The sequence below is a fragment of the Schistocerca piceifrons genome, chromosome 1, assembly GCF_021461385.2.
Source record: "Schistocerca piceifrons isolate TAMUIC-IGC-003096 chromosome 1, iqSchPice1.1, whole genome shotgun sequence".
Lineage (NCBI taxonomy): Eukaryota > Metazoa > Arthropoda > Insecta > Orthoptera > Acrididae > Schistocerca > Schistocerca piceifrons.
In genome coordinates this window covers 693,525,529-693,551,705 of record NC_060138.1, presented here as the reverse complement: position 1 = coordinate 693,551,705, position 26,177 = coordinate 693,525,529, and the positions used below count along the sequence as shown (strand labels likewise).

At 41.5% G+C, this 26,177-nt stretch overlaps 1 non-coding gene across 1 annotated transcript; it reads left to right on the top strand.

The window, feature by feature from the left end:
* Positions 1-12,637: 12,637 nt before the first annotated feature.
* Positions 12,638-12,712, top strand: Trnai-uau. The gene has a single exon. It is a non-coding gene; the product is annotated as a tRNA-Ile (tRNA).
* Positions 12,713-26,177: the final 13,465 nt, after the last annotated feature.

Genomic DNA, 26,177 nt, shown 5'->3' with positions numbered 1-26,177 from the left:
ACTGCATTAAATTAGATAAAGTCTAGAAAATCCACAGCATATGGTAACAAGGTATATCTACAAAATTTTGCCTGTTTTTCAGATATGTCACCGTTCGAGGTGGCGCAGTGGTTAGCACAATGGACTCGCATTCGGCAGGACGTCGGTTCAAACCCGCGTCCGGCCAGCCTGATTTAGGTTTTCCGTGTTTTCCCTAAATCGCTTCAGGCAAATGCCGGGATGGTTCCTGTGAAAGGGCACGGCCGACTTCCTTCCCCATCCTTCACAATCCGATGGACCGATGACCACGCTATTTGATCCCTTCCCGCAAATCAACCAATCAAATATGTAAATACTGTTTTAAAACTGAAATTTATATGTGTACAAGTAGTAAACTTTTTTCTGTCTTGTAGAGATAAAAAAAGCTACTGATGATGCTGAAACTTCAGTGCAACATGTCTGGGGAATAAAAATAAAAATTACGTTTTGCTCACGGTGCTTCCTCCCGAGAAACAAATCTCTTCGTAAGCAAATACGGACAGAAGAGCTTCAACCTCAAGATGATTAAAACGAAATTAGCCTTGTGTAGAAATGTTTAACAAAATGCAGACTCAAGATGGTGGGTCGGCATAATGTTTTGACATGGGGTGAACAGAAAGCACGTCATGTAATTTTACGTGAACGGGACTCGCCTATAGTAAATGTTTACTTTTTTTCGCTGAAAGCTGGATGGGACATTTGTCGTGACTCAGAAGGTAGCCGCACTGAACATTTGTAAATAAAACTTGAAGATATACTGCATTTAGTGCTGTATCAAACATTTATGTAAGTGTTATACCTTTCTTACAACTGCACGTTATTTTTGTACAACTAATTTAGGAACACCCTATATATAAGGCTAGGGGAAAATAAGGTTGCGTGCCTCGTCGATGAACTAGCGTAACTGGGAGAGGATAGGAGCATTGGCTTTACTACTTCACAGAAGGAAACTGTGGTGTCTCCGCCAGACACCACACTTGCTAGGTGGTAGCTTTAAATCGGCCGCGGTCCATTAGTACATGTCGGACCCGCGTGTCGCCACTTTCAGTGATAGCGCCACCACACGGCAGGTCTAGAGAGACGTACTAGCACTCGCCCCAGTTGTACGGACGACGCAGCTAGCGATGCACACTGACAAAGCCTCGCTCATTTGCAGAGCAGATAGTTAGAATAGCCTTCAGCTAAGTCAATGGCTACGACCTAGCAAGGCGCCATTAGTAACATTGCATGTATCTACAGTGTCTCACTTGTATCATCAAGAACGCTGTATACAAATGATGGATTAAAGTTAAGTATTCCAGAAGCTACGTACTTTTCTTTGTAGCATTCATTACGTATCCTGTTTCAGACCTCACGCCATCCTGCGTGAGCTTAGCGCGTGCCTTTCGGCTACTTCCGAGTGGCGTGGTTGTCTTGTTACGTCACAACAGAAACGTTATTCATATAGCCAATTTTTTTGGGTAATTTTATGAGGGTGTCAGAAGGAAGAGCTTCAATTTCCTCCTAAAACCAGCAGGGGCACTGGAAAGTGCGTACAGTGCAGGGCACCTTGTCTGGAGGCGGGCGTATGCAACAGCGATGGCATTTGCCATTGTTTTCGTTTTATGGAGGGTCAGCTAGGACACGAAGTAAGCGGGACCTTGTGTTGCTGGATTGTCCGTCCCTACAAATCTTGTTGCTTTGTTTTAATTTTACTAATAACAGCCGTTTTCCAAAAATAACTCTGTACCCAAATTTTCAGATTTAGCGGAAGCTTCGTAATAAAATTGTAGACTGTTCCACTTCACGGGAAATGTGCTTTAAAACCTTTTCAAAACAGTTACTCTCATTCAGCATTTAATGAAAGCACAGGAATTTTTAATTGCTTTACTGATGGCATGATTAATCTCAAGGAGATTGCTACATCCCAACAAAAGCGAGTCACAGATATTTCACGCAAAGAGTAGAATGGTTAATATTCGGTTAATATTCATAGCGAAAAGTGATGTGGAATAAGTTATTGAAATTTAAATGAAACAGGCTACATGAATGGCTGCTTACCTTCAATGAAGGCAGTAAAATAAACAAGTAATACTACGGAAACACTGTATGAAGCGGCGAAAGGTGTCAATACATTAGCTTTCGACTAATGAGTATAAATCCTCAGCGCGAGTGCAAATACACATGGAGAACACGAACTGCATCGATAAATTTTCGGAGACTGTTCAGGGATATATACTGAGTATTGTGGTGCAAAAGCACACTTGGACTCTTGGGGCACAATTCAGAGGAGTTGCATGTGGAGTGATTTCTTAGCCATATTTATCTGTGTATCGGTGTTGCATAAAAAAAAAAAACCTTTTTCTATTCTCTCGCTGTACTTACTGTCGACGACAGTAATGTCCAGTTTAGTCTTCGCATTCTGTACTACTCAGTTTTATCTCGGTTTTGTTCTTGTGGCAGCGTTAGTTTTACGTTTAATTGTGGTACAAAGTAGTATGTATATGTTTATTGAAGAAGAGTTGGCCTCATGTATGGGTTCGCCGAGCGCAGTCGAATAGCGGCACAATGGCTGTGTGCAGAGCTGTTCCTGCGTCGGCAGCAGCCACATCATACGTCTACGCCCGTCTGAGAGTTGTTTTCAGGGTGGCGCACGAAAAACGGTCCCGAGTACGGATCGCTCGCTAGTTACGCACGAATTATTGCCCGCCACGAGCAGATACAACAACAAATAGACAAACATGTAATAATCAGGTAATAAAGAAATAACAAATAAGGTAACGCAAAGGTCTGTATTTAGTGAGCTGATCTTGTGTTCTACATCACATTACATTAGATGCTGAAAACGACCTCCTTGTGCTTCAATACAGTTTTGTGCTCGCCGTACATGTTCTATACACTGAGCTCTGGCGCATTAGTTCTCAAAATTTCATTAGGAATGTTGTCCTTCAAGTCTTCTAACGTTTTTGGGTTATCTATTACACTTCTCCCTTTAGACTGCCCCACAGATAAAAGTCACAAGTGGTTAGGTTCGGCGAACGCGGCGGCCACAGTCCTTTGCTGACAGTCCTTTCTTCAATGAAACTTTCAAGAATTAGTGAGGTTGACTCGCATGAAGTGGGACAGGTCGCCCCATCCTTTTGAAAGTCAGCGCACGTACGTTCATGGAGGGTCAACTGTGCGTAAAATTCCTCAAATATTCGCGTATGTACAGCAGTTTTTACTGTTGTTTCAAAAAATAAGGGACCCACAATCCGAGTTGCTGTCACGGCACACCACACTCCGATTTTTTCACCGTGAAGAGGATCCTCATTAATGGTATAGGGATTGTTTGTTGACCAATATATGGTGTTCTGGGAGTTCGTGTGTCCTGTCAGATGGAACCAGGTTTCATCATTCATGAAATACAGCAGCGAATCCAACATTCTACATCTACATCTACATTTATACTCCGCAAGTCACCCAACGGTGTGTGGCGGAGGGCACTTTACGTGCCACTGTCATTACCTCCCTTTCCTGTTCCAGTCGCGTATGGTTCGCGGGAAGAACGACTGTCTGAAAGCCTCCGTGCGCGTTCTAATCTCTCTAATTTTACATTCGTGATCTTCTCGGGAGGTATAAGTAGGGGGAAGCAATATATTCGATACCTCATCCAGAAACGCACCCTCTCGAAACCTGGCGAGCAAGCTACACCGCGATGCAGAGCGCCTCTCTTGCAGAGTCTGCCACTTGAGTTTGTTAAACATCTCCGTAACGCTATCACGGTTACCAAATAACCCTGTGACGAAACGCGCCGCTCTTCTTTGGATCTTCTCTATCTCCTCCGTCAACCCGATCTGGTACGGATCCCACACTGATGAGCAATACTCAAGTATAGGTCGAACGAGTGTTTTGTAAGCCACCTCCTTTGTTGATGGACTGCATTTTCTAACGACTCTCCCAATGAATCTCAACCTGGTACCCGCCTTACCAACAATTAATTTTATATGATCATTCCACTTCAAATCGTTCCGCACGCATACTCCCAGATATTTTACAGAAGTAACTGCTACCAGTGTTTGTTCCGCTATCATATAATCATACAATAAAGGATCCTTCTTTCTATGTATTCGCAATACATTACATTTGTCTATGTTAAGGGTCAGTTGCCACTCCCTGCACCAAGTGCCTATCCGCTGCAGCTCTTCCTGCATTTCGCTACAATTTTCTAATGCTGCAACTTCTCTGTATACTACAGCATCATCCGCGAAAAGCCGCATGGGACTTTCGACACTATCTACTAGATCATTTATATATATTGTGAAAAGCAATGGTCCCATAACACTCCCTTGTGGCACACCAGAGGTTACTTTAACGTCTGTAGACGTCTCTCCATTGATAACAACATGCTGTGTTCTGTTTGCTAAAAACTCTTCAATCCAGCCACACAGCTGGTCTGATATTCCGTACGCTCTTACTTTGTTTATCAGGCGACAGTGCGGAACTGTATCGAAAGCCTTCCGGAAGTCAAGAAAAATAGCATCTACCTGGGAGCCTGTATCTAATATTTTCTGGGTCTCATGAACAAATAAAGCGAGTTGGGTCTCACACGATCGCTGTTTCCGGAATCCATGTTGATTCCTACATAGTAGATTCTGGGTTTCCAAAAACGACATGATACTCGAGCAAAAAACATGTTCTAAAATTCTACAACAGATCGACGTCAGAGATATAGGTCTATAGTTTTGCGCATCTGCTCGACGACCCTTCTTGAAGACTGGGACTTCCTGTGCTCTTTTCCAATCATTTGGAACCTTCCGTTCCTCTAGAGACTTGCGGGACATGGCTGTTAGAAGGGGGGCAAGTTCTTTCGCGTACTCTGTGTAGAATCGAATTGGTATCCCGTCAGGTCCAGTGGACTTTCCTCTGTTGAGTAATTCCAGTTGCTTTTCTATTCCTTGGACACTTATTACGATGTCAGCCATTTTTCCGTTTGTGCGAGGATTTAGAGAAGGAACTGCAGTGCGGTCTTCCTCTGTGAAACAGCTTTGGAAAAAGGTGTTTAGTATTTCAGCTTTACGCGTGTCATCCTCTGTTCCACTCTGAACTGTATGACATAGCTACAAGAAGCGGTTCACGCGTTTTGCCTTATCCGCTTCCTTCACTTCTTCGAAGCATGTCATTTTTTAGGGCTTCATCCCTGCATCGTGTAAAATACGTGTCTCTGGACTCTAGATCATTTGTGCTCGAATATCCGCGATCACAACAAGTGTACGAACGAACGGCGCTCGTTTATTTTTTGCGTTTGCAACTGACCCAGTAGCATGTCACTTTGTTACCAAATGCTGCTCTTTGCTGGCATGAAAACGCCAGGAAACTTCTTTGCAAAGAATATACTTGTTGTAGCTGGGATTCACAGTCATACAAAACTTTTTGAAGGACACCATCTTCACGCCAGTGATTGTTATACCTGTAACAGTCACTGGCATAAAGATGATGTCCTTCAACAAATTATTTGGAAAATTGTCCCGCGTTTTCTTAAATGAACTGGTAGATACGAACGCTTCCATTATTGAGATTCTTTCTTGAAGAGAATAGATCTTGCTGAGGCATTTACTTCATGCATTTTAACCAAGTCGCAACGGCTTTCGTACTGACCGACAATAACCAGTCTACTACTTGGGGCCGGTTTCTCGTGCGCCACCCTGTTTGAAGGTGGATTCATACTTGATGGAACGTCACGGTCATGTCCGTCACGTCAAAAGATTCTCGTCTGTAGTTCCAATGGTGGCATTCACACACGCCGTCAACGGAACTTTATCGACAAGTCACGTCTCGTCACGTCAGCGTCACGTCATGGTTTCTCAGGATGAATGTTTCGACGGACCATACTGTAGCCTACTTGATGAGAAACTGTTACATTAAGTGCACAGCGTGAACTAATACGAAAGTATTCCCCGCTGACTGTCATTGCGGAAAGATCTTAATGTGTACTGGAAGACAATACTAACTGAAAGTATTTTATTTTATACACCGAAGGAATACATTGCAAAATCAACAATACGTATCTTGTTCAATGTGCTTGACTTACGATTTCTCCAGTGGAATAGCGACAAGAAAATCTGGAAGTAAAGCTGATGCGGATGCAGAAGTTTAAAATAAGATCCGTAATAAACTAACAACGAACTGCAGGTAGCAGACATTTATATGTAAACATAGTTGAAGTACACTAAAACGACCAATCTAGACATACCGTAAGCAAACCATCAGTTTCTGTCCAGGTGATATTGGACACCTAAATCTTGAATTTCTCTTCGTAATTTGTATTTGCATCTTGCTTAACAGGTCAAAAAAGCTGTTGTTTAGAAATTCTGAAATATTTATAAAACGATGACTCCTCCTCTACCAGCTCCTTGTAAAGAGTGTGGAACTGTCTTTCGGAGTCTCGATTTTTTAACATTTTTCTAATCCAGACTATTTTTTTCTCTCTGTTCCTCATCATCAAGTGCAACAGCAATCATTGCAAACTGCATTAAACTAAATTTAGGCGTTTTATGGAGATCTACCATGAAATACGAAATAGCGCCTCTGGTGAGTATTTTATGAACCACGACGTTCTTTCGACGTTGACGTGCCGTGTAGTGTGAATGCTCAGAAATTCCTCTGACCCTCAATGTTCAAAAACGTGACGGTTACGTAACTGTGACGTTCCGGCAATTGTGAATCCACCTTTACTCTGTGTTTAACGTTGCTCACTGCATATTACACTGTTGTGACGGTATGTGCACAGAAACAAAGGTAACTGGGGTGGCAAACCGAATAAATCATTGTCACGTTGGTAGGCTGTAATGGGACAGCGGAGGCCACGGGTGTCTGATTCCAAAATACTCAGAAAATATCCATGAGCAAACAATAGTTTTTTTGCAACCCGTGTTCACTCAGGTACGAGCAGTCCTTAGCGGTTCGCCATCATATCTTATTTACAACTTTTCATGACGTCGCCTTTCCGGCTTAAATTTTTTGGAATGTAACTTGTAAGTACTGCATCTCTTTCCAGTCAGTACACACTTCAGTTTATTCATGTCTTATATACCTATTATGTTTTAGAACAGTTAGTTTAGGTCTGAAGACGACGCTCATAGTAGCGTCGAAACCTGGCCAATTCTGACTTAATATTTGTGACCGAGGGCTTATTTGTTCTAATATAATTCTGACACGTTCACTGAACCTTAGCAGCTATGTTCAAAGTCTTTTTTTTTCTGAAATTTTGTCTATGGAGTTCGAAATCCCCCTTGTATAAACTGTGAAGGGGTTCGCCATACCAAAACAGGTGCTGCACTCTTGCTGGGCCGTCACCAGCAGACGGCCCGTTTTAATCACGACTCTGCAAGGCCCGACCTTTGTCCTGAGCTGACTCCTACCCGAACCGCTGGGCTGGCACGGCGAGCCCTCTCGCCGGCCGCGCCCTCTTTACCGGACACGCCGTGTCAGCGAGGTTCCCCTGCACCGGCCGTTAATGAAAACGCCTTATTAACCCGGGCCCGGTAACGGCCGGAGCCTCTGGAACAGCAGATTGTGGCCGCGCCTTGGGATCCTCTTTTCTTTGCGGGGGCACCCCGTGACGCCCTAATTTAGGGCTCTCCTTCAGCGCGGTTAATCTGCCGGAGATCGATGGCGTCCCGATAATTGGTTTCCTCACGCTGAGGGACGCATTAGCGCCATAATGGCGCCGACTGCACCTGAAAGCGCAGACGCGGTCACAGCGTGTACGTCGGCCTGCGCCGCTGCGATAGCGGACGCGGCCCGCGCTCTTGTACTACAACCACACCCACACCCAGGCCGGCGTCTCGTAGCAAGGGGTGCAGCAGCGTCCGTGTGGCGCGGAACACACGGAGATATGTCGGTAGGGAGGTAACAGGCGTCCTGCTGCAGGAACAGCAGCATTCAGGGTACCACACCTAATTCTCTAATCTGCAAGAACTAGGATATGTTGACGGTAATTTTGTGCTTTCGTCATAACATTGGAATATAAACAAGTACTGTACGTTACTACTTCTCTATGTGCCATTCTTCTCAATTTTAATTCCTTGTATCCCTATGTCACAATGGTTACTTTTGAGAAGAAAAAGCAAGCCAAAAGTGTAGTGATTATAGAACAATTAGTCTGATATCGCACGTGGCAAAGATCATTGCAAGAATACTAAATAGACGGTTGGAAAACAAAACTGAAGGAGTGATGGAAGACGACCAGTTTGGCTTCAGGAAAGGAAAAGGGACCAGAGACGCCATTGGCTTGATGAGGACATTGTCAGAGAGTTTTCGCCGTTAACGAAGAAGTTTGCCCTTTTTTTTATAGACTGGCAGAAGGCCTTCGACAGAGTCAATTGGAATATATTGATGAACATCCTTAAGGAAATAGGAATCAACTGGAGAGCTCGGAGACTTATAAGGAACTTGTACCTGGGACAAAGGGTAAAGATACGACTGAACTACAGAGAAACAAACAGTGTGGAAATAGGTAGGGGAGTGAGACAAAGAAGTTGTCTGTCGCCAAGTATCTTCAACCTGTATGGAGAAATGCCGGCGAGAGAAGCGCTGAAAGGTTGCGGAAACTTCGAAGTAGGAGGACGTCTCATCAACACCATCAAGTATGCAGACGACCTGGTAGTGCTCGCCAAAAATCAGAGACAGCTGCAACACATGGTGAACAATTTGGTGTAAACGGGAAGAAAATACGGCATGGAAATCAACATCGAAAAATCAAAAGTGATGCGCATATCAAAATGTGAGAAACACTTGAAGATAACTGTTGACAATCGGGAACTGGAAAATGTGAATCAGTTCAAGTACCTGGGAAGTTTTATCACAAAGGATGCCCACTGCACCAACGAAATCCGAGCAAGAATCGCCATGGCCAAAACTGCTTTCTACAAGAAGAGGACTCTGCTGACCAGCAAGTTGAGTTTGGCATTGAGGAAAAAACTGATAAAGTGCTACATTTGGAGCTTTGCACTGTATGGAGCAGAGACATGGACCATGAGAAAGAAGGAGAAAAAATACTTAGAGAGCTTTGAAATGTGGTGCTGGAGGAGAATGGAAAAGATCAAGTGGACAGATCGCCTAAAAAATGACGATTTACTGCGAAGAGATGGAGAGAAGAGAAGTATTCTGCGCACAATTCTTCAGAGAAAGGCCAACTGTATTGGACATGTACTTAGACACGAGGGACTCATACATGATGTCATGGAAGGGAAACTCAAACGCAGGACGAGGAAGAAGAAGAATCCAACATCTGGACGACATGAAAGATGTAAGGAGATACAACAGACTGAAGGAAGAGGCTGAAGACAGGGAACAGTGGAATCAGAATCAGAAATTCTCCGTACGAAGATATGGACCTGCCACTAGGCAGAATACTACATAATAATGGTTGAAATGGCTCTGAGCACTATGGGACTTAACATCTGTGGTCATCGGTCCCCTAGAACTTAGAACTACTTAAACCTAACTAACCTAAAGACATCACACACATCCATGCCCCAGGCAGGATTCGAACCTGCGACCGTAGCGGTCACGCGGTTCCAGACTGAAGCGCTTAGAACCGCACGGTCACACCGGCCGCCTACATAGTAATAATAATAATAGTAATAATAATAATCCCTATGTACTTAATCTGTGTATTGGCCTAAAAAGTCAGCAAATGTCATGCTATCTCTCTGTATATTACTATAGTATCACATCTCGATAATCAGACTATTCAGTTCTTTCCTAGATATCGAGTGACATCGTAGTCATCGATAAACAAAAATATTACCAATTGACATTTTTCTTCCATTATTTCCTTACTATTGATCTCGTATTATCATCACGCCGTTAGAAAATATATATGTGTGCATTCGTCATGAAATATGTAGTTGTCCACCTTTAATCAGTAAACTAGACTTCGGGTTATCGCATGTCTTTCTGACATTTATACATCCATTATTGTAATTGAGCCGTGGTGCGCCTTTTCTGGCACACCAGCTCTGTGGCACGACTATCGATTAGCCGGCTGCGCTACGATCTTTGCCCCTGTTGTGATCTGGCGGTGGGTATTGGCGGTAGGGAGTTGGTCGTCGGACTCGCTACGAGGCGCTAGGACTTGCTTGAGGGGACGACGGAGCAAACACGTGGGCTCGGTCAGCGCTGGTGCGGCAAGTCTACCTTGCAAGACGGTCGCGAGTTTGTGGTGGACCTGTCTGATGTCAACTTCGGGCGCTGCTCGTCGCATTGCTTTGGGGACTGTTTCCTCGGAGAGACCCATCCCTCGAGACCATCTCGAACAACGCTCTCCATCGTACGTGTAAGTAGTTTCGGTGCCTTCGTTTCATCAAACGATTTATACTGCAGCGAGTGTATTTGTTGGTCGGTTCTAATGTACGTGTTGTCGAAGTAAGAGCAGCCGGCTGAGTCTGTGTGACTGTATGCTAACCAGCAGTTACTATTTGCTTTAAAATCCGCTGGTTGGATGACTATTAAAAGGCAGATTAGCACGAAGGCGTGCGTATGATTTAGGGTTATTGTCATCAAGCGACGTCCCTGGTACATTGCTATATAAAAAAAAAATAAAATAAAAAAAAATAAAAAAAAAGTTTGCAGCCCGTTATTCTGTTATTTGTAAAATTTGTATTTATAAAGCTAGTCATTTATATGTACTTCCTTATAAACGTGCATTTTCTGAATGCACTCACTCAACGGTAACTGGTTTGTGTATTTTGTTTATCAATTTCTTAACATATATTGATTGATGTTTGGTTGGTGTCTGCAGTGTCTTCTGCGGTCTCTTTGTGTTCCAGTTTCTGCGAGTTGGGGTGCGTGAGTGCGGCGCACAGAAGCTGTGACGTGTCATCTAACGGTAACTTCCGGTTGGGCCCCAGCGTTTAGGTGTTGTTTTGGACGGCTGGTCTGCTGCTTCCGGCATTTTAAGCTAAGTCACCCTTTGCCCAGGGGAGCCTGGCGTCACTGTCCATTTGATAAACACCTAACATCTGTCATGTATTTAAAAATTAATTTGCACCCCAATTAATTACATTAAGTGTAACGTATTGTGCTGGTTGTGTTATTGCTAAAAAAATTTTTATCTGAGCCATCTTTTAAATTAATTCAGATTTATTGTTCATTAAGTAATTCTAATTTGCTGCTTGCTTGAGAAGGAAGCTATTGGTCATTTTGGATTGTTTTTAAGACGGCCACATGTTGATTGTGTGTTAGCTGTTTTATAAATGTGGTCTTGAATAAATTGTTAATTTATTGACCTACTAGTTGTCGTGTTAAGGAGTGACATTATAGGGGCCGTGTCCTTCCATGCTAATCCCGACTTCCTAAGTCACAGTAATATGCCAAGATGATATCTTTTTATGTCCTGTTTTGTGTATCAATGTATATGCTACAATTAAACAAGTAAAAACGGCATTATAAGTGGAAATTTCGATATGACGCCTTCTATAAGACGAAAAATATGACACATGGTATGACAACTTTCTGCCACAGTGAACAGTTACTGTTATCTAAATTCTGTCGCATTTAACCTCATTCATTCAGCCTTTACCAAAAGTTTAATGTTAACTGCCTTATTCGAAATAGTTTTTCTGATCTTACGAATTGACGAAATATTAACTATTGTGTTTTTCATTTTATGTGACTGACATTGTATTATTGTCCACTTCTCTCATATACTGTTACATGTACGTATATATTGTTAAAAAGAACCCAGAATATATCCATCATTCTTCATGAGGTTGCTGCCACCAGGTGGCACTCTTCTGCATTACTCTATTAGCCCAACTGGTATCCGGCAGTACGTAGGCTGCAGCCAACTCGGATATATGCGGCACCTGTTGATGTGTGCCACACCGGTATGACTCTGTGTTGCCACGAGGACATTGTTATCTTTTTCAGTGTTTTACTCTCTCTTCATTATTAGGTACTGTTTTATCAGGCATATATTGGAATTTATAAATGTAATTTAATAATTTATTTAAAAGGAATTTTTTTATTTCGTATTCATAGTCCGTTAGGATGGTACAAAAACAAATGTGCTGTTTATCGCCCAGTATGATTTCATAACCTGCACTTGAGTGTATATCAAAAAGAACTTAGGTGAAATCGTTAATTTACTATTACAGCTACAATATTTTTGTAACCTTGCACATCTGAACATGGCAGCTTACCCCGCCGAAACTAGTAATGCAGTGTACTTACATGCGATTAAGGCAATAAAACATCGTACCTGAAGCTTTCTTTACATTGAAAAAGAAATGGTTCAAACAAAGGTTGTTTTGTTCCAATTTGTATTCCATAACTAATTTGAGAGCTGCTGTTGTGGGCGTCTGAATGGTTCGCCACCCTGGAGCTTATGAAGATGGCATCTGTTCTTTCGGACATGTCCGAAAGAACAGATGCCATCTTCATATCGTTTAAGGCTAACCGGCTGATGACCTTCTTCAGTGCGGATGCACAAGATTTGCCTGAACTCTTACGGGACTCGGTGGATTGTCTGCCACGAATAATGGGTATAATGACAGGGGCACTACGAATGTAGTGTGCGGACTATAAGTTAAGAAAGTGGATCTCACGGGAGAGCGTGCCGGCGATAAATCCCTGCAGTCGCTCGATCGTCTGTGCCTTCGGTGGCTCAGATGGATAGAGTGTCTGTCATATAAGCAGGAGATCCCGGGTTCGAGTCCCGGTCGGGGCACACATTTTCAACTGTCCACGTTGATGTATATCAATGCCCGTCAGAAGCTAATGGTATTGACTTAATTGTAATTTCACCTGGGAGCGTAGTCCACTCTCTGACGGGGATGGAGAGAACGTTGCTTCTCCCTTGCCTCGACGCCGTTGTTGGCCGTGGTGAGTGGTTTCAACTTCTGGGTGGCCGCAGCTGGAGCTCCATAATTAGGATTCCATCCATTACCGTCGAAGGAAAGTGTTATTTGTGAGTTCATAGCTGTTAACTTTTCCGGGAATAGCCGTTCTACAGCTGCACGTTATTGTTGTTTATTTTATTTATTTATATTTCATTCTTTGCCTCTCAGTCCTGTAATCAAGCAAGCTGTCAAGCTGGAATTTGACGTTATCACTAATAACAGACTAAAACACAGGATGGTCCTAAAGTCTTTGTAAAAATATAAATATTTATTTTACAAGTTGTGGTTTATGACAAATGAAGGAACAAATCATCAAGTTTGTTTGCATATCTTTGTTGCAGGTAGAAACTGAGTAGAGAGCACTACAATCGTCATCGTAAAATGTCGTCCCGCGAGAAGACGCAGTGTGTTCCGTGGTACCGCGAGATAAAAATCCCCAATTACTGTGCGGCGAAATTTTTGAAGGATATACGAAAGAGAAGCATCAGATAGAAGGCGTATTGTTGCATGGTACATGAAGTTTAAACACACCGACAATGTGTTGGACCTTCCGCGAACAGGGCAGCCTTCGGTCGGTGAAAAAAGTGTAAGAGCTCTGCAACAGGCGTTGTTTAGAAGCCCTTCTAAGTCTATTCGATGCGCATCTCGTGAATTAGGACCACAGTGCAAAGAATTCTACACAACAAATTGCATCTACAAGCATATAAGGACTAGACAAAGCACGTGTTATAGCCAGATGATGGAAACTGTCGACCAGCTTTTGCGACTGAGATATTGGCACGAATCAACAGCAGCAACGAGTATCTTCGACGAATTTGTTTTTCAGAATAGGATACTTCCGCTATCCTTACACAATGTGAGGATAGGGTTTGAAAAGTCCACACGTTGTCATAGATCACTTTAGGGATGACCCTAAAATGAATGTGTGGTGCGGTTGAATGCGGAACAGAGTCATCGGCACTTTATTTTTTGTCGAAAAATCAGTAACAGCTAACATTTATTTGGCTAGATCTGTTTACGGAAGAGCAACTGAGAGACTTGCAGTCTGATGTGATTTTACAAGAAGATGGTGCACCACCGCTTTGGGGATTGGATATTAGAAATTTTCTAAATGAGACGTTTCCTGACAGATGGGTTGGACGTGATGGTCTAGCTGTCTACCCTGCAAAATCACCAGACATAATTTCTTTTTCTGGGGCTATGTACAGAACAAGGTCTATGCTACGCATGTAGCTCATATGGATATAATTAGAAGGGGAACAACAGATGCTGTTGCTGGTTTATCACAAGAAATATTGTCAAACTTACGGCGTAAAATCGAATATCGATTAGACGTTCTTTGAGCAACGAACGGCGCACATGTTGAAGTTTATCGATATCATAACAAAAGCTTGGTGATTTATTCTTTCATTTGTCATAAACCAAAAATTTGAAAGTTTTTTAATATTGATAATTACACAAAGACTTTAGGCCCAGCCTGTATATCCTATTCAGTTTTAGCATAATTGTGACCAACTTCCACCTTGAAAGCTTGACTAATTACAATGAGAAACAAGTTACAAAAAGAGAAATATAAGCAAACAAAATAAAACCAATAAACACTAGCTACGGAGCTTTTTTTTTCAGAAAAAGCGCTACAGACCCATATGCAATGTATTCTTACTACTACCTAATTTCTTGTGAGACACACAGGGGAGCTATATCACTGAATCTGTCACGTACGTATAAATCTGTTATTCTGGAGCAAAAAAATAACTAGTTCTATTTTTAAAAAAACCGCTTCTGACTGTTGCATATTTTTAGACTATGTCATTCAAGATTTTTTGTTAGCTCAAGCAAGTAGGACTTCTGGAATCAAACAACCTCTCTCTGCACCACTCTCTTGTCACATCAAAATTAACATTGTAATTGCAAATTCCAAAGTTAAGACGTCCTATGCAAGGTGTTAAAAATTTTCCTTATTTTCATAGGTGGTAGTACGGATAAAAAGAAGGAAAAATATTATGGAGACGTGTGCTCTGAAAGACGTACCTTACGAGCTATGAGCACTCGTTCATCTTCGCTGCTGTGAAACAAATCTCTTCTATTGCAAGATCTCTGCTATTACGAACGACCTACAGAATGCAGTAAACAAGCCAGAACACATTATCCTGTCAGAGGCTGAAAAATTATCCAATCAGTTGCAAATAAAGGTTTATTAGCCCTTGACCTGGGTTTCGATATTTGTAAAAATATCTTCTTCAGAAGTAGTGGGCATTGTTACATCACATGATGGTACAAAAGAGGCCCACTACTTCTGAAGAAGGTATTTCTACGAATGTCGAAACCTTGGTCAATGGCTAATAAATCTTTATTTGCAACTGATCGGCTGATTTTTCAACCTCTTCAAATTTACACAGTTCTGTTTCGCAGTAATGTTTAAGATTATTCTGTTACTCTGGAACGGCAGAGCTTTTAATGTAATCTGCTTGCTATTACATACGACCTGCTCATTAAGTCATCGCTAAACAATGTACACAATATGGTGTCTATTCATAGTATGCCATGTTTCTTTCCGACTTCCTGGGGAATCAGGCACTCTCTGAAAACTCTAGGATGGTCACGGACGCTCTGGCAAGCACTGAAGACACGTTCCTGCAGTATTTATACATAATTAATGGGGTCTTGAGTACACCAGAGATTTCAAGAGACTCCACAACCAAAAGTCCAAGGGTTTAAGATCAGGGGAACGAGTTAGCTCAGACTATGTTAAGGGACTGTCGGTGCCTTGCATGCATTAACTGAAAATCGGTGCTGATGCCTTTCTTCTTCAACTGCGTGTGGAGGCATAGCAACATTTTATGTGGAATCGCCCAGACCAGAGGCAGACTATCCCTAATAGATGCCGTACACAAGTTCCAGGATCTTTTTTCCACTCGTGCAATACTCGTTCTTCCACAACAGGCATACGAAGGTGTGAGATCTGCTACGATCTGACGTTGTTGGAGCTATGAAGCAGAGTCTAGTCGCTAGAAAAGACAGGTGAATAATTGTGCAGATGGTACTCTGTGTTGTGGATATTTTTCAGTATACAGGACGCGGACTCGACAGTTGCTTCCATTTGCCAGACCATAACAGAAGATCATACCTGCCGTTTCCTGAGCGAAATAATAGGTTCTGTTATGCTGGTAAGTGCAAAGATAAAACTAAAATGTAAAAGCATTTCACAAATGAAAACTATAATGTGCTTATGGTACGTTTTGTCGACAGTCCCCGTTTGGGGAGCTGAGCCTACCGGTGTTAGGCTTTTTATTTTATGCCACTTCGGAGATTTTCACGTCGATGATTACGAAACATGAGAACCCCCCCCCCCCCCCCCACACACACACACAGACAGACAACCGGTCTCGAGCGGTGTCTGCACACGAGTTAATTTCTTTTTCCACAGCACCTCCGTACTCCCACGGCTACTTTGCTTGTATACCGCAGAAGGGAAAACGCTAAGTTCCTAGGACAACGGTTGAGCCCAAATTTACGCTTTTTGCTGAACAGTGTTGGCAGCACTCTGTGTTGTGTGGCGGACGCAGAAGAGGACGTGTCAACAGCTCTTTCCACCCGAAGAGAGAGTGGCAGACAGAGAACGTGTTACTACCAGCCAGAGGAAGTAAATATTCCCAAATCTGGTGTGACTGAAATGGACAGTGTTACACCATATGCACCAGTCCGATATTTAGCAATCTTTGTGCACACTTTATTTACACAGGGTAGGCAAGAATTAACTCCCTATGAAATTGTTTATAACTTTTTAATACTTAACTGATTTTCATGAAATACAAAACTTTTTTTTCCTACAATGGTAGAGTTCGTTATATTAGGTCATTGCAGATATCAGTGGAGGACCATGGCGCAACGTCTGAGCTTGCGTGAGCGGGCTCAGCTGGCACCCCGGTACGATGTATGGCGACCTGTGTTGCAAGTACACAGATGGTGGTGAAGTGTGAAAGGACCTCGTGCTTCGGTAGGTACAAAGACCATAAGCAATTGCCTCTCGAAGCTAAAGAACACAGGTTCTGTATCAGATGTTAGAAGAAGAGGTCGACCACCATCTTCCTGGACGGAGGAAAGCGTGCAATTGGTTCGGGAAATGTTCACTCGAAATCCGTAGAAATCACAAAGATAGGATTTCGCGAAAATGGTTTAACGCGACACACAGTCCGATCTGTTCTAAAGAAAGAGTTGAACTTCCGTCCGTCGGAACCATATTACTGCCAGAAGATTGTGATTGTCGGTTGGAATATGGGTAGATGATGCTTACCTTGTAAGCATATTTGCCGTAATATGTTGTTGTCAGATGAAGCCATACTTCATGTAGGGCTGTTTCGTTCAGCGGCACAATTGTCATCACCGGGGAACTGAGGATCCGGGGATGGTTGTTGAACAAAGCCACCATCGCCCAAAAGTTCGTTGTGGTGCGACATGATATCCACGAAAGTTGTCGTCCATATCTCATTCGGGACACAATGAATAGAAAACAGTACCTTGATATCCTCGAAAATTCTGTTCCACATGCGACAATTCCAATAACTTAATCGTTATGCAAGATGGGGCCCCGCCTCACTCCACGTATCCTGTGCGCGCGTAGCTCGACACCTATTTTCCAGCACGCTAGTTGAGACTTCGTGGTCCCATCGAATGGCCAGCGAGGAGTCTTTACCTAGCGCCCTGCGATTTCTTCCTTTGGGTGGTGGACGAAAGTGGAAATTTGTCTCAGAAAGCCAAAAACTCTTGATGAACTGCAGTAGTAAATTTGCCAGGTTCTTGGAAATGCACCGTTGTATTATCTGCAGAAATCTGTCGCAGACATCCACATCCGTTAACGTAAATTTGTAGATAATGATGGTGCTTATGCTGAATTTTAGCATTCCGTAACTGTACCATTGTAAGGAACGAAATGTTTTTTTGTTTCATGAAAATTGGTTGAGTATTAGATAAGTTGTGAATAATTTTTAATAAATAGTTCAATCTCGCCAACCCTGTATAACGGATATTAAACGGATAATTAAACTTCCATTTCATTCTCAAATGATTTCCATAATCAACATCAGTATGAGGCAAGAATACACTTTTTCATTTGGTGCGGCATGCAAGAAAACATCTTCCGAATGTCACAATGACGAATTTCTTGCCATGCCTGAAACCCAAGCTGGTCAGCTGATGAGGACGCTGGTTGGAGGCTGGTAAGAAAGTGGACGTCTTTCCTGTGTATCGCAGACAAGCTCTGTGGTGACAAAGCAAATGACAAGGCATGCCACTCAGTGATCCGTACAGCCCTCAAGGCGTTTGTGATGCTAACTCAAGCGTGGGTTTTGCGTTATCCTGTTGGAATTGGCTTATGCTATGTGGTATCATGGTCATTAAGGTTGTCACCACAGGATCTACCGTTCTTCAGTCATACTTGCGAGAATTCAGCCTCCCTTCAACAATTGTCAAATCACTCCTACTGTCATATCCTACAATGATTTCATGAACTGGCGAGGTATGAAGTAGAGAATTGCTGCGTTGCTTCCTGTTACCCTTTTGGCAGGTCGTCTAAGGGCACCTTGGCATCGCTCTGTCCGCCACAATCAGGAGCAAGAGTCAACGTCGAACAATAGAAAATGCGACTCAATGTTTCAGTTGACTCTGGCTCCACACCGTTCAAACCTCTGCTATCTGTAGTATGGCGTCAGTGGTAAACGACACGTGACAACTCGAAATCTCGACCACAGTATCTGGGCAGGGTGTTCGCAGCGCAAGACATTCAGTTTCAGTCATTGTTTTCTGTACTGACCGTCTGAAATGTTTGAGGATCATTTCGATTTGTGAACAATCATGTGTAGCCTTCAGTATTTGGTGCTTTACTGTTGCTCATTTAATGGAGCGGGGAAAGAGTTTTGCGCGTTAATTTTGGTCCTTATGAAGCGTGAGTGAGTAACACGGAGCCTGATTAGGAATAGCATTGATTTAGATTTACATATTGGCCTTCATCGCTATGTTATCGTTTTTTTTATCATCACTCCGAAAGACTGGTTTGATGCAGCCACCCACAGTAGTCTATCCTGTGTTTCTTCATGTGTGCATAGCTACTGCAAACTGTATCCATTTGATCCTGCTTACTGCAGTCAAGCTTTGGTCCCCCTCTACAGTTTTTATCCCCCATAGTTCTCTCCATTACCAGCGTTACTATTTCCTGATGACTCAACATGTGTGCTATCATCTAATCCCTTCTTCAAAACAACAATCCAAAACTGAATTATTTCCACCTTTAATAACGTTATTATATTCAGCCTGTCAGGAAGGACTTGTTCTCACTGAATCGAAGAAGACACTCAAAAACTTAAGTTTCACATATAACACAATTCTGGAGCATATTCCGAGTCGAAACGTAATGATCCACCTGGTATTAAAACAGACTTCTACACGTAACAAACAATGATGATGAAGATGTCAACTGTCCTCGCTCACACTTGATATTGTGGAATCCTTTGGTTGAGGTAACGAGCTACGTCCGTGCTATCTTCTTGTTTTGTAACAATGGCTTGGTGAGAAATATTAGCAACAATTTCAAATTTCCCGCAGATGATAGGGTTGTGTAAGAACAAATAATACCCGGAAAAGTAAGTTGTCAAATCGTGATTCCGCACAGGCTCGGATTTCTGGAGGTGGCTCTTGCTTTAAAGAAGCTAAAAATTATATCTACAACTACATGCCTGCTCTACAATTCACAATTAAGTGCCTGGCAGAGGGTTCTACGAACCACCTTCAAACTATTTCTACACCGTTTCACTCTCTAACAGCGAGTGGGAAAAATGAACAGTTAAACCTTTCTGTAGGAGCCCCGATTTCTCTCGTTTTATTGTGATCGTTTCTCCCCATGCAGTCTCGAGACAATAAAATATTTTCACATTCAGAGAAGAAAATTGGTGATTGAAATTTCATGAAAAGATCTCGACGCAAGGAAAAACGCTTTGTTTCAGTGATTGCCATTCCAACAATCTTTCCATGTCCGTGACAGTCTCTACTCTATTTCGCTATAAAATGATTACAAAACGAGCTGCCCTTCTTTGAACTTCTTCGATGTTCTCCGTCAGTCGTGTGTGGTAAGGATCACATACAGCACAGCAATACTCTAGCACTGGATGAACAAGGGTAGTGTAGGCAGTTCCTTTAGTAAACCTGTAGCATCTTCTAAATGTTCTGGCAATAAAAAGTAGTCCTTGATATGCGTTCCCCACAACATGATTTATGTGATCACTCCAACTTAAGTAATTATAATTCCTAGATATTTAGTCGAACTGACAGGCTTTAAATTTTTTGTAATTTATCGTGTGATCGAAATTTAACGGGTTTCTTTTTGTACTCATGTAGATGACTGAAAGGTGGCTACACTGTGCCACTGCGCCAGAGAGTGCGCCAAAGAGTACTATTAAGCCGCCTCCACAGTGCGTGTTAAGAGTTCGTGGCAGTCAGTGCTACCAGAGAGCTCGTAGAGGACAGTGTGTGTTAAGAGTTCGTACTGAGATGTACTAGTGGGCACTGCTTGTCGTGAAGTCGGAGTAAGATGTTGTAGTAAAGAGTGTTGTTCCTTGTCTTATGCAGTGATTTGATGGGAGAGATAGCAGATGTTATTGTAATGAGTGCATTTCGTCAATATATGAAGGTAAAATTTATAATGTTCCTTTATTAGTTGTGTATCTGAAATAATGTGTCACTACAGGTTCAGTCAACAAAGCATCTGGCTTGTGTTCTTGGATTAGAGTGTAATTGTGATTTTTTTTGCGTAATTATAGTTTTTCTAAATTTCTTTTGTCACGTCAGTATAATTGGTATCAAAATTCTTGTCTTGTCGGAAAAGAACCGTGCCAGATGTGGACGTTGAGTCACACTCCCACATACAGAACAGTTACTCTTGTGCTCATTGGTTTCGTAGATTTTTATAGTTGCTGGGGTCTTAATTAATTAACTGTGTTTACGAAAATTTTCTTACATTGTTCTTTGCAGTCAGATTGCGTAATAATACTAGTCAGGGCCAACCGATTACGAGACTTACGTAATCGGACATACAGTTACTAAAAACTAAAAACATTTTCAATCATTTTATTTAATTAAGCCCCCATGCACGTGGCGACCGCTGCTTCGGATCGTCCCTTGGATTCTTCTGATTGTGAAAATTGTAGACTGTAGTATTGTTGTAGTAATTTGTAGTATAGTAATTGTAGTCTATTTTGCATGTGTAGATTTGGTAATTGGCATTCTTCTAATGATATTTTTCAAAATTTAATTTTTATTGCCTTGTATACGCGTTTGACAATCTTGTGCAATTATTTCAATTGTTCGATTGATCGTGTTTGAGGGAGACATTGCGTGTGAATAGTATTGTTGGAGATAAGGGGTCATTGTGTGTGATTTTCGTACAGTGACGAATTTTTTATATTTTGTAAATGATTACGCGATCGATGAAAAAGACAAAAATGATGAATAGTGAGAATAACGAAATTGTTGACATGGCGAACTCGCCAACAGAGGAAAACAGTATGATGGATAATGAAGTGGGAAACAATGTAATAAGTCGGGAAAATAGTCCAGAAACATTTCAAAATTTTTCTCAATCAGAAAATCCACAGAATCCAAGATTAACGACAGAAGATTCTGGAATAGTATCGAACACAGATAGCCTTATGGCTATGCAGAAGGAAGTTAGTTTTGCGGGAAATGTTAGGGGCGAAAAGAATTTCGATCCGGCTAACATGGAGCAGTTGATGGATGCTATATTACATTTGGGATCACAGATGGGAACTTTTCGATCTGAATTTAAAACAGAGATAGGAGCAATTAAAACTGAGATGGGAACAATTAAAACAGAGATGGGAACAATTAAAACAGAGATGGGAACAATTAAAACAGAGATGGGAACAATGGAAACACGGTTAGACTCACTTGGATCACAGTTAGGATCTGAATTTAAAACAGAGATGGGAACTTTGGAAACACGGATAGATTCACGAATAGGGACATGTTTCAAAAATATGAAAGATGAATTAAAGAAAGAAATCAGGGAAGAAGTACAACCGATTCTGAATTCTCACAATAATAGATTAATTGCAGTAGAAACCAGACAAAGGGAACAGGATAGAGAACAGGAAGAAAGAGATCGCGTGATAGTACAGAAATTTTCAGAGTTAAATTTACAACGTGCACAAGACAAGGGAGAAATAATTGAAAGAATTGAGGAATCCGTACCAAATGACAGAATAAATAACTTAACGCAACAGTGTGAACACTTAACTACCAAATGTGACAATACTGAAACCCGAGTCGCGACACTTACGGAAGACATAAATAAACAGAAAGAACAATTAGGTGACTTATCGGAAAGAGTTGAGGAAATTTCAGATAAACTGACAAATCTTAGTTTACATGGGGACAGAGATTCGGATGATACAGCTCCATTACCATTTGCAGAAACCGAAGAATACCAGAACATAAATAAGCATGTTGAAAATCAGGGAAAATTTAATGAACGCGTGAAAAAGGAATTTGAGGCATTACGGAAGCAAGTCAAGCAGATCGAAGGCGAAATTGTAGGAAAAGATAGCAGAAGAAATTTAGAATCACAGGTAGCAGAGGGGTTTGAAGAAAATAATTTGTTTCATTTACGGGATGCAATAAGAGAGCGCCAGGCGCGCGAACTTTACAATAATCGACATTCGGACTGGGACAGACGCGGTAGACCTTCGTCGCCACGAGGCGAAAACTTTGACTATAAACACTTTTTGACTGTCCGGAAATTTAAGATCTTCCGCAATTCTAAGAATGACATACATCCATGTGCATGGTTAGATCAATTTATGTACGCACTTCCACCAAATTGGCCACTAAGTCACAAACTGGAATTTATGTGTGGATATTTAGAAAACGAACCGGCGACGCGGATGCGCGCACTCATTAGAGATTGTAATAATCTAAATGATTTTTATCATGCATTTCTATCGGCATATTGGTCCGAAAACACGCAAGACAGAGTCAAACACAGTCTTATTATGCAGCGTAATTTCAAACAGTCTGAGTTCCGCACGCCGGCAGAGTACTTTGAAGACATGATTCGAAAGAATCAGTTCCTGTCCAACCCTTATAGCCCGACTGAATTAATTCGCATTTGTTTAACTAAGTTGCCGCAATCCATAAGACAAATTGCTTTAGCTGGAAGATGTAAAGACGACATCGAGACTTTTAAGACTTTGTTGCAAGAACTTGAGTATGACAACGACGACGGGACCTCTTGTAACTTTTTCAGTAACAGTATTTACAATAGATTTCCAGAGAAAAGAGATAGTGATCGGAACGGGCGTTATGTGAGTAACTTTGAGAACGATAGACGTAACAGACAGGACAATAGATACCAGCCCTATGACAATAACAGACGTTCTAACAGAAATTACACAGACAATAGCGGTAATTCGTACCGGAATGATCAATCATACGGAAACAGTAATCGGTATCATCAGGACAGAAATTATTCAAACAGTAATAGAAATTCTTACTACAGAAATAATCAGGGTAGTAGATACAACAATAATTTCAGAAGTGACAGTCGAAATTACACAAGAAGTAGTTATGCAGACAGACCGGAAAACAGAAATTTTAATAACAGACACAACCAAGAATTTGCATCTAACAGACAGGAGGGACCTAATTGGCATCCTCCACGTGACAGAAATTCAGAAAGACAAGTGCAAATAGTAGAAATTGATCCGCGAAATGACGCGAATACTCAAAGACGTGACGCAAACAATCGACAATGACTTGCAGCTTCGGCTTCTGGCAGCAATATAGACGGTTCAGAAAGTAATGACACTACGACTTTACACTACGTACGCCTGGAAGACATGAGAGACATTTTATTAGACGAAAAGGAAAATAATGTAGACGCATTTTTACACCCTGTTATTGAAGTATGTGTGGGTAAGAATAAGTTCACTGCAGTATTAGATTCTGGGAGCCCACTGAATGTCATTAGTGAATCAGTTTTTCGTATATGTGAAAGAACTATTGCCTGTCCTGTGTTACCTATTTCTAAAACTACAATTCGAGGTGCGATTTCTGGAAAAAGTGTGGAGGTCAGACAACAGACCAATTTAAATTTCATTTGTCAAGGATACGAATTTTCTGCTAATTTTATTATTGTTCCATTACTCAGTACACAAATTATTTTAGGTATGGAGTTTCTTAACGCACATAAGGCAATTTTGAACTTTAAAGAAGGAAGTGTAAATTTGACTGTTGCTGGAATGCCGAAATGTCTAAAATTCTTTGAGTGTTTAACAAGATCTGAGTCAGATACAAAATGTTTAAGGTTTCTTACTTCTGATGTTTTCGTTGAGCATTATGACGACAATGTGTTTATTCATGATAATGACAATAGATACAGAGACGCGATGGATGAGATAATTAATAGCGAAGAGTTAATTAAAGAGAAGGTTAAGAAAGCTGAAGTGCCAGATGACGTTGCAAGAGAAGAGCTGCACCACATTTTGACTTCACATGCTACTGTGTTTAGTCATCACACAGGAACTATACAAGGCCTACAATATTTATTTAAAGTGAAAGAACACACACCATTTCGCGGGAAAACGTACGCTATTCCTTTGGCTTACAGAGACAAGGTTAAGAATGAACTTCAGTACATGTTAGATCAGGGCATTATTGAGCCTGCAGTCAGTCCTTATACTAGCCCATTACACGTTGTTCTTAAAAAGGATGGATCAATTCGTCTGGTTCTGGATTCCAGACAGATAAACAATATCATTATTCCTGAAACTGACCGCCCACAAAATTTAGATGAACTTCTTCAACATTTCCATGGAATTAAAGTTTTGTCCACGATTGACATGCGCGCAAGTTTTTGGCAAATAGAACTCCACCCTGATTGTAGAAAATATACTGCCTTTTTAGCTTTTGGTAACTGTTACCAATTTCGGAAATTACCGTTTGGACTTACTGTATCTTCAGCAGCATTCATTCGTAGCTTAAATGAAATTTTACCTGTTTATCTTCGTGACAATATTACTTCTTATGTTGACGACATTCTTATTGCTAAACGTTCTTGGAGTGAGCACAACAAAATTTTGGACTCATTATTACGTATCTTTGCAAAAGTTGGCATGACAGTGAACTTGGAAAAATCTGAATTTGGTCGTTCTCAGGTGAAATTTCTCGGCCACATTATTTCTACAGAAGGTATTCTCCCTGATCCAGAGAAATTAGATGCTATTCGTAATTATGCTGTTCCTACTACAAAACGTGATGTTCGTAGTTTCCTTGGTGTCTGTAATTTTCTTCGACGCTTTGTTAAATTGGACGATTTGGCCACACCTCGTTTATGTGAACTATCCGGAAAGAAATCTAATTGGTGTTGGGATGAGGAAGCTCAGTCAGAATTTGAACAGCTTCGTGATGCTTTAGTTGCTGCTCCACTTCTTTCACATCCGGATTTATCTAAAGAATTTTGTTTGGCGACGGACTCATCATACAAGGGCCTGGGTGCACATTTATTTCAAGAGATAGAAGAAAACGGCGTTGTAATACAGAAGACTATTGCATTTGGAAGTCGTGTTCTCTCTAAATCAGAAAAGAATTATTCGATTACGGAACTTGAAGCTTTGGCTGTTGTATGGGCTTTCACAAAATTTCGCACATTTTTGTTTGGCAGACATACTAAGGTTTACACCGATCATCGAGCTCTGGAATTTCTTATGTCAACAAAATTAACTCACGGCAGATTGTCACGATGGGCGTTGTACCTACAGGAGTTTGATTTCAGTATTGTTTACATACAGGGTTCTTCAAATATTGTTGCTGATGCTTTATCACGTGCACCTATGGGTTTGAAACAAAGTGCTGAAGAGGACTGCAAGGAAAACAATTTTTGTTTGATGTATATTCAAGGTGTTGCGTTTGAGAACTTTATTTCGTCTTCGCTCCAGGATATCGCTAAGGAGCAAAATAAGGATCCAATCTGGAAGGACATTAAGGAGAAGTGGAGGAGAAAGGAAAGTGTGGCGATTAGACAGCATTATCTAGTTCGCAATGACATTCTTTTTAAACGAAAATCGGTCGACAGCTCTGTTTGGCTAGTTTGTATTCCTGATGAGTGGGTCAATAAATTGATTTGGTATACGCATCTCAGTTATGCACACTTTGGTCCCCGAAAATGCTTTCATAAATTACGAGAAAATTGTTACTTCAGTAATATGGAAAAACGTATCCGATCTGTTC